This window comes from Caretta caretta, chromosome 2 (assembly GCF_965140235.1).
Source record: "Caretta caretta isolate rCarCar2 chromosome 2, rCarCar1.hap1, whole genome shotgun sequence".
In the NCBI taxonomy this organism is placed as follows: Eukaryota; Metazoa; Chordata; order Testudines; family Cheloniidae; genus Caretta; species Caretta caretta.
The window spans coordinates 211,993,978-212,012,225 of NC_134207.1; the positions used below are offsets into that span (position 1 = coordinate 211,993,978).

The 18,248-nt window shown below is 42.9% G+C and overlaps 1 protein-coding gene across 1 annotated transcript in view; it reads left to right on the forward strand.

The window, feature by feature from the left end:
• The first annotated feature begins 231 nt into the window (after positions 1 to 231).
• The window catches only part of MACC1 (MET transcriptional regulator MACC1), a 41,669-nt gene continuing 23,652 nt past the window's right edge, over positions 232 to 18,248 (forward strand). The window contains exon 1 of the mRNA XM_048837132.2: positions 232 to 339. The gene's annotated coding sequence lies outside the window, so the exon portion shown is untranslated. The remainder of the gene's footprint in view (positions 340 to 18,248) is intronic.

Here is an 18,248-nt window from a genome sequence, read left to right on the forward strand (position 1 = left end):
CCCTCCCTAAGGTGAAACTCCAGCAACCAGACCTGCTCTCCTGGTTTCAGGTATAATCAGAAATAAACTGAAAGCAATTATGGGTAATGTAGTTTCTGCTTTCCCCATAATCTGTTTAAACAGGTGGTGCTAAGCAGCAGAAGGACTGCAAGTCCCAGAGGGCATTGCTCACAAGCCCTGAGAGACACAAGGTGTGTGCGGTGCAGCTAACCTAACCCTGTTGTAGTGACATTCTTCAAAGCCAGCACGGAAATGGGCACGCTTTATACATTGCAAACCTCCCAAACAATGTCATAATTTGGACCTGAACAAAAGCAGTTGCTGCTTGTTTCCATAACAGTAAGTGTTTTGTTTTTTCTAAATTAACTTTGTTATTGTTATTTCTATTTTAAATGCTGTGAGGTGCTTGGATATTAGGGTGGGAAGAGACTGAGAACCTAGAAAGGCGCATGAAAATACTGGGGGAAGATGGTGCAATTTTATAAACCAATGTGTTATAGGAAGCTGTTTTGCCTTCATGAATCCGATGGAGTAAGGTCAGATGAGATTACTGGTTCTGTGGATGAAGGGAAAGCAGTGGATGTATTGTTTCTTGACTTTAGCAAAGCTTTTGACAGGGTCTCCCACAGTATTCTTGTCAGCAAGTTAAAGAAGTATGGGCTGGATGAATGCACTATAAGGTGGGTAGAAAGTTGGCTAGATTGTCGGGCTCAACGGGTAGTGATCAATGGCTCCATGTCTAGTTGGCAGCCGGTGTCAACTGGAGTGCCCCAGGGGTCGGTCCTGGGGCCGGTTTTGTTCAATATCTTCATAAATGATCTGGAGGATGGTGTGGATTGCACTCCCAGCAAATTTGCGGATGATACTAAACTAGGAGGAGTGGTAGATACGCTGGAGGGCAGGGATAGGATACAGAGGGAACTAGACAAATTGGAGGATTGGGCCAAAAGAAATCTGATGAGGTTCAATAAGGATAAGTGCAGGGTCCTGCACTTAGGACGGAGGAACCCAATGCACAACTACAGACTAGGGACCGAATGGCTAGGCAGCAGTTCTGCGGAAAAGGACCTAGGGGTGATAGTGGACGAGAAGCTGGATATGAGTCAGCAGTGTGCCCTTGTTGCCAAGAAGGCCAATGGCATTTTGGGATGTATAAGTAGGGGCAGGACCCCGATAACCTTGTGGTCTCTGGCATGACTGCACTACTTGCACCATTGTAGTTACACCATTGTTTAACTACCCCATGCACCACCGGAGAATTTCTCAGCCATCCTGTATAGTGAAGATAGATTAAAAGAAATAATTCACGTTCTCTGTAGCCTCCATATCTTCACTGATTGTTCCCTACTCTCTGGTGGTCTAAAAGGTGCTGAAAGACTGTTGTACTTAAAAACCTGAGTTTTTGCCTATCCGTAATTGAGAATTCCTCTTGCCTTCTTAATATCCATTTTACAGTGACCTACTGCTTCACTTGTGTGTGCTGCAGTTTCATTTTACAGTTTTTAAAATAAGGAACCTTTTTTTTAGTTCTTATGTGCCCCTTGCTACTGAGATATCCAAACACCTCACAAGCTTTAATGTATTTATCCTCACAACAGCACTGTGAGGGAGGGAAATGCTATCATCCCCATTTTATCCTGAGAGCAGGTAAAATGGAGATGGACTCCGGAGATTTTGGCTCAAATCCTGGCTCTGCCACAAACTTCCTGGGTGACTCTGGGAAAGGTATTTAATCTCTGCATGCCTTGTCCCGGGGAGTACATGGGCATATAATACTTCCCCGCCTGAAAGGGAAGATGAGGGCAAATTCATTAATGTTCGTGAGGGCTCAGGCACTTTAGTGATAGGAGTCTAATAAGTACTTACAAAGATACATTGTCTACGCTGCCTTGGTTTGCCTCAAACTCTGAATAAGAAGGGAACATTTTTAGCTATTACCTTTTAGCTCACACTGTAAGCAACAGTGCCTGTCCACGAGGAACTGTATTGAGGCAACCAACTCATTTCATAGACCACAGAACAGCTGCAACAACAGCTTTATCATTTAACACTTGGAAAAGCACTATATACACATGCAAATTATTAGCATGACCATATTATTAATACAACTTTGGGTCACTATTGATATGGGCTAGAATAACCCTTCAATCTATCAGTGACAAGCTCTATGTCCTCATGACAGCCCCCTGACTCTCACAATACCGAACCTTTGGATATTTTTCAAGGGCAATAAATTTATATAAACATTCCAGCATCACCAGCACTAAAGCCTGCACAAGATTATATAATTAAGGGGAAGCAGTTTTACCCATGGACTAATAATTTAGAGAAAAATTGTTAAGGAGCACTTTTTTTTTTAACATGATCTTCTCCAACACCAAACATCTGAGCATGAGAGAGGAGCAGAGTGGATGAATCATAGAATCATAGAATATCAGTGTTGGAAGGAACCTCAGGAGGTCATCTAGTCCAACCCCCTGCTCAAAGCAGGACCGATCCCCAATTAAATCATCCCAGCCAGGGCTTTGTCAAGCCTGACCTTAAAAACTTCTAAGGAAGGAGATTCTACCACCTCCCTAGGTAACGCATTCCAGTGTTTCACCACCCTCCTAGTGAAAAAGTTTTTCCTAATATCCAACCTAAATCTCCCCCACTGCAACTTGAGAGCATTACTCCTTGTTCTGTCATCTGCTACCACTGAGAACAGTCTAGAGCCATCCTCTTTGGAACCCATTTTCAGGTAGTTGAAAGCAGCTATCGAATCCTCCCTCATTCTTCTCTTCCGTAGACTAAACATCCCCAGTTCCCTCAGCCTCTCCTCATAACTCATGTGTTCCAGTCCCCTAATCATTTTTGTTGCCCTCCGCTGGACTCTTTCCAATTTTTCCACATCCTTCTTGTAGTGTGGGGCCCAGAACTCATCACAATATGTGCACCTATACCCTAGGATCCATTAGTCCCAATTTAATAGTATTTCTCTAAAGGCAGTTGTTGGACAAGGCTTGGAGTCTAGAATCCTCTATTTTATTCACAGAACTGGTACAGTTCAGATGGTGCAAGCTACATCATCAGGGGTGAAAGTTCAGTGATCTGAAGGAGAACAGGGTTTAGTCTCTGTGCTCAGTCAATCCTCCTCCTCCCTACTGAGATTATTGAGTCTGCGTTTTTTAATGTAGACTCCTGATCTGGACTGGTGACCTGTTAGAAATGAGTTAGCGGTCTCAAACAGCCATCATATTGAAACTGAAGTCAAGGCAGCCAGACAGATGTGAAAACCTTATTTCCAATTTCCCAAGCTGTCCAGTCCACTCACACAGTTACTCTAATAGAAGAGCTTTACAGCCATGTAATAGGAAACAAGCTCAGATTTTAATCTATTTAAAAAAATATCACCTGGCATCCTACAGTGGGACAATTATGCTTTAGTCCAGGTTTTTTTGGGGGCAGTTGAGGGTTGCCTGTACCTTTAAATGAGCTCTGGTATGGCTGCTGGCTAAATTCAGGCAGAAGAGCCTGGCTAACCTGGGAGGGGATAAGGAATTTCCTCTGTAAATCTACTCCCTGGAGTTCCCCTCTATGTAGTGACTATCTACCATTCCACAGGCCCTGTGATTGAGTCAGGGTAGTAGGGAATGCTAAACTCAGCATTCAGTTTGCATGCCAATGGGAGGCACTCTTTTCTTAAAGAGTAAACTTTTGAATCAGCTTTAGATTCCACTGGCCACACCTTAAAATCAGTCATTTATTTCAAAGGAAGTTTTGCACATGAATCAATAGTAGCACATAACTACAAAGCAAAGGACACCCACAGAATGACAACCAATTTAAGGCTGAACCAACCTTTTTGATAGGGAAGTTCTATACCCAGTTATCAAATGTACTGTTTAAAAGCTGCAAGAAATTCTCTTTAGTACAAGTTTCTTTTCTGTATGCTGCATTTTGCCTGAAACAAACAAGCGATCAGCAGGTTTAAGCTGAATTCTTTATTCAAGCAAATGCATAAATACACAGATCCAACATCTTGATGATTTGTCACTCCAAATCCCTTCCCCAAGCTCCTGTTATGTTTTCAAGCATATATTATATCTATTGAGTCCTGCTCTATTCAAGTAGCACTGGCTATCTTCTTATAGAGTGCCGGTCACTGCAGAATTTAGATGTCATACAATAGATATGTATGATACAAAGCAACACAATTGTAGGTTTGCTTTTAAAAATTGTCCATCTTCTTTTATTTTTAAATCAGTAATGCTCAAAGTGATTTACAAATTGGATTTCGTTTGCTAACTTGCACTGAAAATTGTTTGATTTTTTAAAAAGACTAGTTTTCATTGATTAGCAGTATTGAGTGGTAGTACAAATATGCTGGATTATATTCTCCATGGGATGTAATATGTAACAGCTCACCTAGACATGAATCATGAGAATTTGAAAGGCACTTCCAGGTTTTAAAAAAATGAAGTAATTTTAAAAAAATAAGTTTCCCAGTGATAAGTTTCCCAATGATAACCATTTGGGAAGTAGCTCTTTCGTTGATCCATTAGTCAAGTGCATGTGTGTTTGCTTGTATTTATTTTTTGGCAAAGCCTGTGCTAAGGCAGGGGGCGTTGTTGACGTAACAAAAGGCTGGTTCTATTACAAAACAATATCGTTTTGAGTTTCCAGCTGAAGCAATAGACTTAAGTTTAGCCTGCAGGTAATTGCCTGCTCTGGTAGATGTACATGCTAGCTTTGCTCAAGCTAGCATGTTAAATGTAGCATTGTGCCCATGGCAGTGAAAGTGGTGGCTTAAGCTAGTCATCTGAGTACGTATCCTGGTTGTGAGGCAGGATTGTAGTGGCCACAGCTACTCCAAGATGCCACCCGCACTGCCGAGGGCACAGTGCTCTTATTAGCAAGTTAGCTCAAGCAGAGTTGGGGCATGTACATCTCCCAGAGCTGGGAATTATTACATCTCTCAATTGCCATGTAGATACACCCTAAGACACAGTCCTGGCCTCAGTGAGTCTGCAATCTGCATGGATTTAAAGAAATGTTCTTCCACAGCACATTGGTAGGACTTGGGGGTGAAGGGTTGGGAGAAGGTGCGGAATAGTGTCTTGCCTTTCTCTCTAGACAGGAAACATCCATCAAGATCAGCTGAGTGTACCCCACACAATTAACTATTAGTAGCTCAGTGCTGTGTAGATGTACCTTTTGTATGTCTTTGTACAGGTCTCAGTGAGGACCTGATCCTGGTAGGAATGTTGTTCTTGGGGTTAAAGTGCTGGACTGGGACTTAAGAGAGCTGCTGTCAATTCTTAGCTCAGCCACAGATTTCCTGAGTGGTCTTGAACATGTCATTTTGGGCCAGATATTTATAGTGCTCAGCACCATTCTTCTCAGTTTGGGGCTGTAGCAAAATAGCTACCCCAACACACCCCCTACTGGTTGGGGCACTGCAGCAAATTTTGCCTCTGTTCCCCCCACTGTCCTTCAGTCTACTCCAGGCATAGGAGTGTTAAGGGATGTGGAGGATGTGGATAAATTGGAGAGAGTTCAGGAAAGAGTCACAAGAATGATCAAAGGATTAGAAAATTTGCCTTGTAGTGATAGACTCAAATATCTCAATCTATTAGGTTTAACAAAGAGAAGGTTAAGGGTGACTTTATTAAAGTCTATAAGTATCTAGATGGGGAACAAGTATTTAATAACGGCCTCTTCATTCTAGTAGAGAAAGGTATAACATGATCCAATGGCTGGAATTTGAATCTAGAAAAATTCAGTCTGGAAATACAGTGTACATTTTTAACAGTCGGAGTAATTAACCACTGGAACAATTTATGAAGGGTCGTGGCGGATTCTCCATCACTGACAATTTTAAAATCAAGATTGGATGTTTTTTTCTGGACGATCTGCTCCAGGAATCATTTGGGGGAAGCTCTGTGGCCTGTGTTCTACAGGAGGTCAGACTAGATGATCACAGCACTGCCTTCTGGCCTCAGAATCCATGAACAACTCTCACTTTCCCCCTGCGCAGGTAATTCAGGCATAGGGTAGAATTTAAGCCTTACAGATTTGGTACTGATCTCTGAATACCATTGAGATAAAAAGGTAACCTGTCTGCACGGACAGTGTTGATTCCGTGTACTGATTACTGAAAGAAACAGAGACAAGTTCTGCTCTCATTTACCACTGGTGAGTCTCCACTAACGTCAGTGGAGTTCATGTGAATTTGCACCACTGTGACAGAACAGATTCTGACCTCATGTATCTAGTTCTGCATTTTCCTGTTAAAACAAATTCAACTGTTAATCTTTTTGGCAAGATGATGTGTGTATGAGTAGGAATAACTGCAATGTAAAATAGCTTTGCAAAGATATGTCTAATCTAGATTAGCTGAAAGCATTATTAGTTGGCAACAGTGTGTGTTTGCATTAAATAAGGACAAAGATATTTTTACATGGTGTCACTGATGGCTTGCTTACCAATGCTCCATGCTTCTGAAGCCAGTGGCCTAGTTAGAACATGGGGACATAAAATATTTAATCAAGTTATAACTCAGAACATTACATACTCAACCTTTTATGGGCAGGGCTAAGTTTCTTTCACTGTATTGAAGCATCTAGATGGCCTACAGACATGTGATCTTAACAGCTTTAACACTTTAATCTAGGTCAGGCCTGGTCAATACTTGGATGAGAGACCTCCAAGGAAAATCCATGATGCTTCCAGAGTAAGAGTGCTGCCTAGCCTTCAGTTTGAGTAACTACATTCTGCCTGAGATTTCATTTTGACAGTATTCTTCTTCACTACTCATCTTAAAGAGTTGTGTAGTGTTTGTGTGTGCTGTTATATAGTAATAGCTCTTCTATCCTCTATCCACTGGAGGATCTTATGATTTACAAATATCCATCAGTTTAACTTCATAGCTCCCCTGCAGGGTAGTAAAGACATGCCTATTTTAAGTGACTTGTCCATGATAATGAACTGTTACAGGGTGTCTGGCCCTTCCAAGGGAGATAAGTCAGCCCACCTGTGATACAGCTGATTTGCCTCCCCAGGTGGACTGGAGAGAATGAAGCAAGTCATGTGACTAAACCAGGCCTCTGAGGGGGCTAAAAAGCAGATGACGGTAGATAGTCAAAAGGGGTGGAACTGCTGAATGAAGCTGCTGGGAGAGTTTCCTGCAGAGGTCCCTGAGAAAGGGAATGATGGATGGGGAAGATGCAGCTGAAAGTTTTTTGTTTTCCTGTTGGGAAGAAGGCAGAGCAGGCTTTGCATCTTCTCTAGCTGCTCAGAGAGTAGGAGGAGAGAGTACCTAAGGAAGGAGTGGTTGTGCCCAGTTTATGTCTGTATATGGAAGACTCTCTCTTTGTTTTGGAACTTTGTTTTAATAAAATCAGACCCCAAGAAGGGCTCTTATTGGAGTTGTGAAAGCTTTTTGTGTGCTTTTTTTTTTTTTAAATAAACCAAGAGAGGAAACTGAGGCAGGGTACTGCAGAACCTCCACTGGCCACCAGAGGGGGTGTATGTGAGAGGCAGCCAACCTTTTTACACACACATAGTCTGAGGCAAAGTCAGGGATCCAACAGAGGACTCCTGACACTAAAAGTTGGTTGGAAACCTTTTCAGTGGACAATTTTTGGTTGAAAACTACTGTTTTGTTCTGATGTTTAGATTAATTTTATATCAAAATATTAATTTTATTATTTGTGTATCTTCTATTTAATATAATTAATATAAAAGTTTAAACAAACTGAAATGAAACATTTCAATGGTTCCAAATAAAAACAATGTTCAGAAGGTTTGTTTCTTGGGATATTTCAAAATTTTAGCTTTTTCATTCTGACTGGGAACAATTGCTACCCCCTCCCCGCCCTCCCTCCCCCCCCCACCAAGTGTTGGAATCTCCCACAGAACAGAAATTTTGAGTTCCCAACCAGCTCTTCCCAACATTGTTTTTTTGGTGGGGGTGGGGATTAACCATTATACTGACCTTAAGTAGCTGCTGCATTTCACCCTAGAGGTGTCTGTGTCTGAGCTGGGTTACCTACCAGCAGAGTGTTTTGGGATGCTTCAGGATGTGCTACACTGGTACTTTTATGGTGTAACAATAAACTAGCCCGGCCAAGGTGCTGCATCCTCTTCACAGACCTAATCCTGCAAGATGATGAGCACCTTCAATGCCTACTTCTTGCAAGAGGCACCAAACTTGTTGAAGGATGAGGTCCCCAAAATTTTGGTTTGTGGTTTTCAGGAGACTGCTCTACCTGTGAAGATGGATTTACTGTGCAGATGTCTTGATATAGTGCAGGACTGTCTACAGTTGATAAAAAAGCTGGAGAACAGATACTAAAAATCCAGTGACGAGGTTTAAGAGTTACTGATCTGCAGCCCTCATCTTCTGCTTGGGAGGCAGTAATTTCAGTCATGATGAAAAATAGTAAAGCTGTCTGACACAGAATGAATGAAGTGGAAAACTGGGCACATATTTTGAATCGAGGGTTATAAACCACAGCATGTTGAACCTGGCTCCTGAGAATTCACTGCATGGTTATTCATAGTATCTAAGGCCAGGAGGATCATCAGGTCTGACCTCCTGTTATTTGAAATGCTAATTCACACAGCATTTTGGGGTGAGCTTGCTAAAATTTTTGGCCCACCCCAAACTTCTCAAACTCCTGTCCAGTGAAGTCACATCACTATGCACCATGTTAGTTTTAGGAGTGTGGGGCTGGTCAGCCAGATGATTCACTGGGAACTCGCTTCATCCCAATTTAACTGACTCATTTTATACACAAAAGGAGGCTATTTTGCTGTCACCATAATATTCCTTCTATTATTATTATTTTTTTTACTGTGTGAGTGAAATGCATGAGTGCAATCCCTCTCACTCTACCACTTCACTAGTTCCTCCCTCACAGTATTGCCTCCCCTCCAGGACGCACTTGCTCTCTTACTTTCACTGTGTGTGAAAAAAGGAAGAAAGAAAGGGGGTTACAAGGACTCTCCTTACTTCTCCAAAGCCGGCTGCACACAAATTGGCTGGGGAAAAAGAGAACCAGAACTTCCTCCCAGGTTGGTGACACAGAAAGAAGTTGGGAAGGGGGAAGGAGGTGGAGCTTTCTTGCTTGGGCAGGGATCTGCTGCTGCGTGCAGTGGTTGCCAGAAGGTGTCACAGCTGAACAACTGCTGCTCTGTCAGCTACTTCTGTTCTCCCATGGCCTCCTGAACTCACTAGAGGGGCTCAACAGAGAGCCCAGAGAGGAAGATTTGGCAGCACGGAAGCAGGGGAAGAACGGGGTTAGGACATCAGTAGGGACGTATAGGAGCATGTGCGGGGCCAGGGTTGTTAGGAATAGAGTGATCTCTGCATGGGGTGGTACTGGGGGTGCTCAGGAAGGTGAGTAGCGTGGGCCAATCGGGGCATAACAAGGGCTTGAAGAGGGGAAAGGCAGACCACTTCCCCCACCACCTCATCATATGAACCACAGGAGGCTTGTCATACCAGCACTGCTAGCTTTGATGTGAAACATCATCCAGAGGAAGGGGTGTCACTGGGGCTAAGTGCTAAGTGGTTTCACTGGAGGGCACAGATAACTCCCCCACTTCATGAGTATTTTGGGGTGCAGGAATATGTTGCGGGGGGGGGAGTCGGGAATGAGGGTTGGTAGAGCACAGGGGTATGAGGGAAGGGGAAAAGTGGGGACATAGTGCCAGGAATTATAGCCCTTTCATAACTGCTGCATAAAATTAGATAAGATGGGACATGAACAGCTGTACAGAATGACAAATGGTATGGAGAAGACAAGTCAGGTGCTGCCAATTCCCTCTCCATCATGCTAGAACAAGAGGTCAGTCAATGAAATGGGAAGGCAACAACACTAAAAAATGTACTATATATTTTTGGAAAACCAAAACAATTCACCCCCATGGAACTCCTTGCTGCAAGATACCAGCTAGAGTGAGGCCAAGGTCTTAGTAAAATTCAAAACAGGACTGCAGAATGAGAACATCCACAATTAGATCAGGGAGGATATTTTTAAAATATAATAAGGGCTATGAGCCCTTCGTATCTCAGGATATAAAACTACCACTAAAAGTCAGGCTTAAGGAGAAGCTTCCCATTCGGGCAGGTGTATCCCTAATTGGCACCGCAGGATTTTTTGCCTTTCCTCTGAAATATTCGGTCCTGGCTGTGATGAGAGAGAGAACACTGTTACTGGGTAGCTCGCTGATCTGATCTAACGTAATTCCTATTCCTGTGAATGAGTGCTAAAAAAGCAGTGTTTTAATGAGAAGCAGAGAGCCAGTCACCTTAATCTAGTAGGAACAGACCAAAGTTGTGAGCAGTGCTTCTGGTAGTAAGTAGTTAAAAGCAGGATTCAGAGATTTCACATGCTCTTTGTTAAGTGAGAAATTGACAGTTTAACATGAATCCTGTATGACAGACAGAAGCAGATCTTCGCTTGTCTAAAGCTTGTATAATTGCTCCATGAAGAAAACACTGCTACATAATGATGGTTCTGGTTTTGGTTTATAGAAAAATAACATGGATAGTTGAATTTGCTTTCCCTCCTCACCTAGCTTTGCCCCTAAGAATTCCATTTTTTAATTTCCGTCCTCCACAACTGCAAAGTGTGTCAAAAATAATAACTTTTCACTGGTAAGGGTCAATTTTTCTAGCAGGAAAACAAATGGATAATCGATCAGTCCTTTTATTAACAACATGTAGGCAGATCTTCCAAAGGAAGCCAAGTCTCATTATCAGAGAAAAGCCACAACCAAGCATCAAGCATCATTATAATTGTCATTCAGGGGAATAAGCAAAATGCTTGCTTTGTACAGTTTTATCCCCAAAGGTGTCATGGGGATAAGAGTTCTCATTTTGATACTGGGTTCAGAGTCTGCACTTCCAAAATATCAGTGATAAAAGGACTATTAAACAAGGTCTTCAGCTGAACCAGATCAATATACACAAACAGGCATCATTCTTTCCTTGAAAATACTATCACTGTCAGTCACATACAGTAATCTGCACTGTGACTTCTCCCCTGAGTACATCAAGTAGTCAGTGTACTATTAGAGTGACACACATCACATGGCTGCATCAGTGAATTATACCACATTGTTTTCTTCTACAATTAGGGACATCACCTCTTCAAACTGACAACAGATGAGGGCCAGAGGATTCTATGGGCCAAAAGGTTGAAGTCCACTCCCATATTTAAGGGGACTATACTCCTGTTGCAGATGATTTTTTGACTGATGACATGTGATCGCATGTTGGGTGTTCTTCCTTCCCACAAATGTGCCCTCTCAAGTACCACCTCCCCGCAGTCCATCAGATTTTCCAGAAGAGATTGAAGGAGTGCTTGCCTGGGACACATTTTTCTTCCTCCCCACATTCAACTATGATTTCGTCTTGGCTTGTTTGTTCAGTGACAGCCTCCTGGGAGCTTGACTGACACAGCCTCAGAGCTGCCAGACTTAATCCTCCTGTCCCAACCACTGACTTAACTCTGCATTTGAGTAGAAGACCAACATCAGACTGAGGTTCAGGGCACTACACATCCCCAAAGTTCACTGGTTCTTTCTTCCTGGGAAATTTTCCTCATCTGGTACAGAGGCACATGGGACAGAAGGAATTCAGATACCTAGATGTGAGTCCTGCTGTTCTTTCCTGAGCAATCACACCGAAACAGCAGCCCACCCATGCCAATTACCCTGACTGCCTGTCCTGTCCCTCCCTTTAGCAAGCCTGAGATGCCACCAGTGCACAATCAGGTGAAAATGCATGGTTGAAACCTATTACATTCCTAACCACATGGCGTTACACCAGAGGTGGAATTGCTTCAGGATTTACTCTGCATTATATGTCTGTGTGTCAGGTGTGCATAGCTGCAATATCTTCCTACATCAGGCTACCATCTCTCTACTTGACAGCTGACATGTCAGTTCAGAGGCATGTCTGGTATCCACCATCCTGGAAAGCTCAAGGCTATGTCCCATTGTGAAAACTATTGCACTTTAGGCCCAACCCTTGGCTGTGACAACTGTATGGTAGCAAGACATGCTGCACAAGTGTGCAATGCACCCAACTTTAATAAAGATGTATACAAATCATAGTAGTAATGCAAGGGTTAAAACCCCACTCTAACAGTGCACTAAGTTGCATTATCTTGAGTGTTTTAAATTAAAATTGCCTGAAATGGGCAGTGAGTGACTGAAGCAGTGCCCTGTGTATAGAAGTGAATTCCGTGTCACCTTGTCTGCCTCTGCACGTGCGGTCCCGGCAACGACACATGGGAAGTGTAATTCTTTCAGACGATTGCTAGTCTGGGCTGGCAGGAATGTTTTAATGTTGAAATAGTCAAGATTTTTTTTTGTCTGATATGAGCAGTTAAATTACAAAGGTAATTATGTTTATGACCATGCAGCTCAGTGGAGTGCATAAACGTCAATCCCCTGTGAAGGACTAGCTTACTGCTCAACCCAGGTTTGTCTTTGTTTGGAAAATGTTATCGTCTTACCCTGTGGGGGCTTTTGTAAATCACACCAGGTGAATTGATGAGTGGTAGGGAATTGTATCATTTCTCCTGCCAAAATCCAGCCTGTGGGAGACAGGAAGCCCATTGACAGAGCTTCCCTCTTGATTTTGGGGACCTAGAAATATAAAGGATAATCTCATCTTTCAGTTTTAAAAAAAAGCCTCGAGCTCTTTTCTTTGAAAAGTCAGCCTTGAGGACGTCAGTTGCTACTGTTGATACTATGTTGCTATTTTTTCTCTTCAGACCACAGTTTATTTATGGGGCCGCACTGAGACCCATCCAGGGCTAGCCTCTGGCACCAGCATGAGTCTCTTTTTGGGAAGAGTGCGGATCAATTCACAGTTGGGAAGGACTAGCCTCTCTCCAGAACAGCTAATATGGCCTCAGGGTACAGCTTACAGTTGTGAGAATCAGTGTGGTCTAGTGGACTAAGTGAGTAATATAGGAAGGGACTCCTGCACTCTAATCCTGACTCCCTTTGTGGCTTTAGTCTATTTATTTAACCCTTTCTACCTATGTTTCCCCATCTTTAAAATGGGACCAATACTTACCTGTTTCATCAGTGGATAGACCTAATGCCTGGGGCTGCCCATCAGCACTGTCATTCCCAGAAGTAATTAGAAGCTTATCAAGGAGGTTTGATAGCCAGATCTTCATTCACCACCAGGTGATGACTGAAGTGAGTTAGCCTCATCTCTGTCATCTTTGGTTGCTTGTCCTGTCTCTGCACATGCCCAGACCCTCCCCCTATTAAAAAAGTCCTGGATCTTTTAGAATGGTGGTGAGATGGAGCAACATGCTGATACACGGTGTAATGTGCTGAAAAGAGCTACTACAGGAAAGTGTTGCTGTAACGCAATCTGCTTTTGAAAAAAGGCCAGAGTTAAGTTTGAATAAAAGGTAGGATTCTAGTGTCTTGCTGTTCTAGAATGTGGATTTTTAAGATCTTGACTGTAACTCTCAAACACACTATGGTGCCACTCAAGTGAACATACTCTGTGTAGTTTTAGGTGCAGAGTCAGTGATGGGGGAAGCTATTTTTTCCTTTATCACCAGTATTTTAACCGTGGCAGGACATGTTGTCTTTGGTAGCGATAATTCTGAAGAACTCACAATTTAATTTAAAAGGATTCAAAGATTTGTAGAAGCAGAACATCTTGCAAAACACCATGTGCTGAACAAGCCACCTCTTTCTGTGTTCTCTAGAATTTCATGAATTTTTTACTTTGGGACTATTCTCTCTTCCTTTAATGCATTTTTTTCTTCCCTCAGCTGTTACTACGGCAAGACTTTTGGAATCCCTGCAAGCTCCCAATTCAAGTCTCTTATGAGTCAGGTGATACCTTACTGTTAGGGCTAAAAGTATATCACCTACCAATGTGTCTCTTGCCCTCATACAGTACAGAACCATTTCCCCTGGCTCTCTCTCAGGTTCTCTCACCAATCACTTGCAAGGGTAATCTCACCCCAACCTCCACATTTCAGTTTCTGCTCAGTACTCACTGTGTGCCGATACAAATAGTTCTCTGCACCATTAAATGTTGTCACTTTATGTTTCACTTTGTATCTACAGTGAAATGCTTAGCTCCCATTGCTTGCTACACATGATTCTATCCAGCGGGATGTCAGCCCCTTCCCCTCCTACTCCTTCTACTCCAGCCCGGTATGTTTCTCTCTCCTCAGGCTCCCACACTCAGCATTCATTCCTGCACTGTCTCTCCTTACCACACTGCTGATGACCAATAACATGCTTAAATCACAGGACTGTCTCAGTGCATTATTGCAGTGAACTCTTTATAGAGAGCTCAGTATAGCTCTTAGTTTTGAAAGGAGTCTTTTTCCTTCTGAGTGTCTGTTTTTACAGTCTTCATACTAGTTTAGTCGTGAATAATGAAGGCATCACATGGCTATTTTAAGGAGATCCCAAAGGGAATCTTTAGGGACTGGTTTGTTCCATTGGCAGTTTTTACTAGCATTATAAACAGTCTGTATGTGATACTATTGTCAGATCCATGATGTCAACATACTTCCACTGTGCATCATCTCCCCAGGCTTTTGTTTTAGGATGGATGGAATTTACAGCAATTAGCCACTGTGCATCTGTCTGATTTGTGATGTTGTGTCTTGCTCTTCCTTTATTTGGGCTCTTAAATTTGTATTTGGACTTTGGCACGTCTGTCAGCTCAGAGCTAAGTAATCACAGCTAAGGCTGAAATGTTTAATACTGATTTTTATTTCTGTACTATAGACTTTTAGACCAATTTTCATACATAAACGAATGCATAAATATGCTAATACTCCTAAACATTGCACTGTCTGTAGTTTCTTGTAGTTTTTCTGTGCTGCTTATTTTGTGTTAGCTTGTGAAGCCCTTATTCAAGAAGTGCTCATGAATAGTTACTCACCCGTGTAAGATATTGACAATCTGGCCCCTTAATGAATAAGCCCTGGAGCTAACAAAATTATAAATTTAAAGTATTTTATGTTGTTTGAACATTTTGGGGCACAGATATTATACAATAAAAATTAATGCACATTGACAAATCTATACACTCTCACCTCTGGAAGCTTTTCTATTGTCCAAAGTGTTTTTTAGCATTGGCAGGTCATGGTATATTGGACCTTGAAATCACAGTATTCAGATTAGAAGATGGCTTTTAATTTGCACTTCAATTCGGGCAAGCTTTTAATAGAATCATAGAATATTAGGGTTGGAAGAGACCTCAGGAGGCCATCTAGTCCAATCCCCTGCTCAACGCAGGACCAACACCAACTAAATCATCCCAGCTAAGGCTTTGTCAAGCTGAGCCTTAAAAACTTCTAAGGATGGAGATTCCGCCACCTCCCTAGGTAACCCATTCCAGTGCTTCACCATCCTCCTAGTGAAATAGTGTTTCCTAATATCCAGTCTAGACCTCGACCACTGCAACTGGAGACCATTGTTTCTTGTTCTGTCATCTGCCATTACCGAGAACAGCTGAACTCCATCCTGTTTGGAACCCCCCTTCATGTAGTTGAAGGCTGCTATCAAATACCCCCTCACTTTTCTCTTCTGCAGACTAAATAACCCCAGTTCCCTCAGCCTCTCCTCGTAAGTCATGTGCCCCAGCCCCTAACCATTTTTGTTGCCCTCCGCTGGACTCTCTCCAATTTGTCCACATACCTTCTGTAACGGGGGGACCAAAACTGGATGCAATACTCCAGGTGTGGCCACACCAGTGCCAAATAGAGGGGAATAACCACTTCCCTCAATCTGCTGGCAATGCTCCTACTAATACAGCCCAATATGCCGTTAGCCTTTTTGGCAATGAGGGCACACTGCTGACTCATATCCAGCTTCTCGTCCACAGTAATCCCCAGGTCCTTTTCTTCACAACTGCCACTTAGCCAGTCAGTCCCCGGCCTGTAGTGGTGCATGGGATTCTTCTTTCCTAAGTGCAGGACTCTGCACTTGTCCTTGTTGAACCTCATCAGATTTCTTTTGGCCCAATCCTCCGATTTGTCTAGGTCACTCTGGACCCTTTCCCTACCCTCCAGCATATCTACCTCTCCCCATAGCTTTGTGTCATCTGTGAACTTGCTGAGGGTGCAATTAATCCCATCATCCAGATCACTGATAGAGATGTGGAACAAAACCGGCCCCAGGACTGACCCCTGGGGCACTCCACTTTACTGGCTGCCAACTAGACACCAAGCTGTTGATCACTACCATTGAGCCCGACAATCTAGCAGCTTTCTATCCACCCTTTCGTCCATTCATCCAATCCATACTTTTTTAACTGCTAGAAAGAATGCTGTGGGAGACCGTATCAAATGCTTTGCTAAAGTGGATATCACATCCACCGCTTTCTCCATATCCACAGAGCCAGTTATCTCATCATAGAAGGCAATCAGGCAATGCAGCTCTCATTAACTGCTAGAGTTGGAGATTAACATTTTATACCTTCTGAAAACTGGGATTCCAAGCTCCATGTTTAAGATTTCTGGTATGAGCAATTCTTGATATAGGAGACACTAAACTCCCATTGGAATTCAGGTGGAGGAGAGAGGGGAAAAAATAAAAAAAAGCATGAGGGTATTGAGAATTGTGAGTTTAAGGTTCAGTATTTCAACAGCCTCTCAGGTCTAGAAATAAATGCTTTATAACTTTGGAAAGCTAAGACTTGCAGGTTATAAAGCACTTGTTCATGATTTGAGAGAGAGATTTAACACTGTCAATAGTCCCTAAGTCTAGAACAGAGTTTTTGGCAGACCTCAGACTAGTTTAACTCCCCCTTCCCTTGCCCTCCCCCGACCCCATCCTTTCTTAACCCCACTGAGTATTCATATCAAATGTAGTTGGGCAGTTCAGTTATTTCAGATGATTCTTATGTTAATGTAGCCAGTGCCCTAATCTCAAATAGATATAATGGACCTAACAACAGACAAGCAGATCTAACTCCTTTTATGGACTAAGAGCCTGATTCTCATCACATAGCAGCAGTGTAAATCAGGAATAGATCCATTGATTTCAATGGAGATACATCAGTGGTTGACAAGATAAAATGGAGGTGAGTCAGGCCCCAAATGTGTCTTGTAGTTTTGATTTCAGATAAGGCAGGGGAATCTGAAAATGGGGCTGCTGTCCAGATGACCGGCAAACCTGAACGTCAGCAATGCTTCATTACCTCTGCAGACATCCGTTTGGGAACAGATTGTCACCTGCCGCTTGTGGTACCTGCTGGTTAAAAACAAAAATGATGCTCTGAGCTTGTGATGAAGGAATCTGTATTTTACCATAGTATGTTGCACCATGAAATGAATTGTAAACTGAGTCAAGGCAGCGCCAATATCTCCCCTAGCATCACTTTCAATTCATGTCTACTTGTGGCACCTTAGAGACTAACACATTTATTTAGTCTGGAAAGTGCCGCAAGTACTCCTCATTCTTTTTGCTGATACAGGCTAACATGGCTGCCACTCTGAAACCTTTCAATTAATGTGTTACATGCAGTTTCATAGCCAAACACCCAGACATGCAAGGCTCCCACTTTCTCGTAGCCACAGAAGAAAGCAAACACAACACATCTTGTTTGTGCAGATGTGGGGGAAGAAGAGCTGCTTAGCTGTCACTCTTGCTCCTGTATAGGGGGACAGCCTGTAGTCCATCAGTCCCCGAAGCAGAGCTGGCTTTAGTATTTTGAGATAGGCCCGGAGAACGATTCTGGCCATTGCCTTAAACTTAACTGGCTCATGTCCATCACCATCATCCCACTACACACACAACCAGCCTGAGGCTTTGGAGAGGGTTAGTAAGGTGATCCTTGGCTATACAGACTTCCTATGTAAAATGAGTCTCTAGGGTATGTGGTGTATCTGTGTGTGTGGGGGGAAGGGGGGATTGTTCATTTTCCCCCAGCTTCCTATTGCTGCTGTGGAGCCCCGCTGCTATTTTTTTTTCCAGCTATAGCACTGTGTTTACATCTCCAGGCATCTCTCCAGACGGAAAAGGGATAGAACTTATGCTGATTTAACTGAAAGCTGAGATTCCCCTTCATATTTCTAGCTCCCCCTCCTCATGGTACATATCACCAGGACTGCATTTGCTGTTCCTTTTAAAGATGTAGCAAGATACCCCAGTCTACCCTGCAACCCCCAGCACCCAGGAAACACTACATCTTACAGCTCTCCTCTCTAGTCCTTGGGGCACTGCAGGTACTTCATACTCCTCTTGCC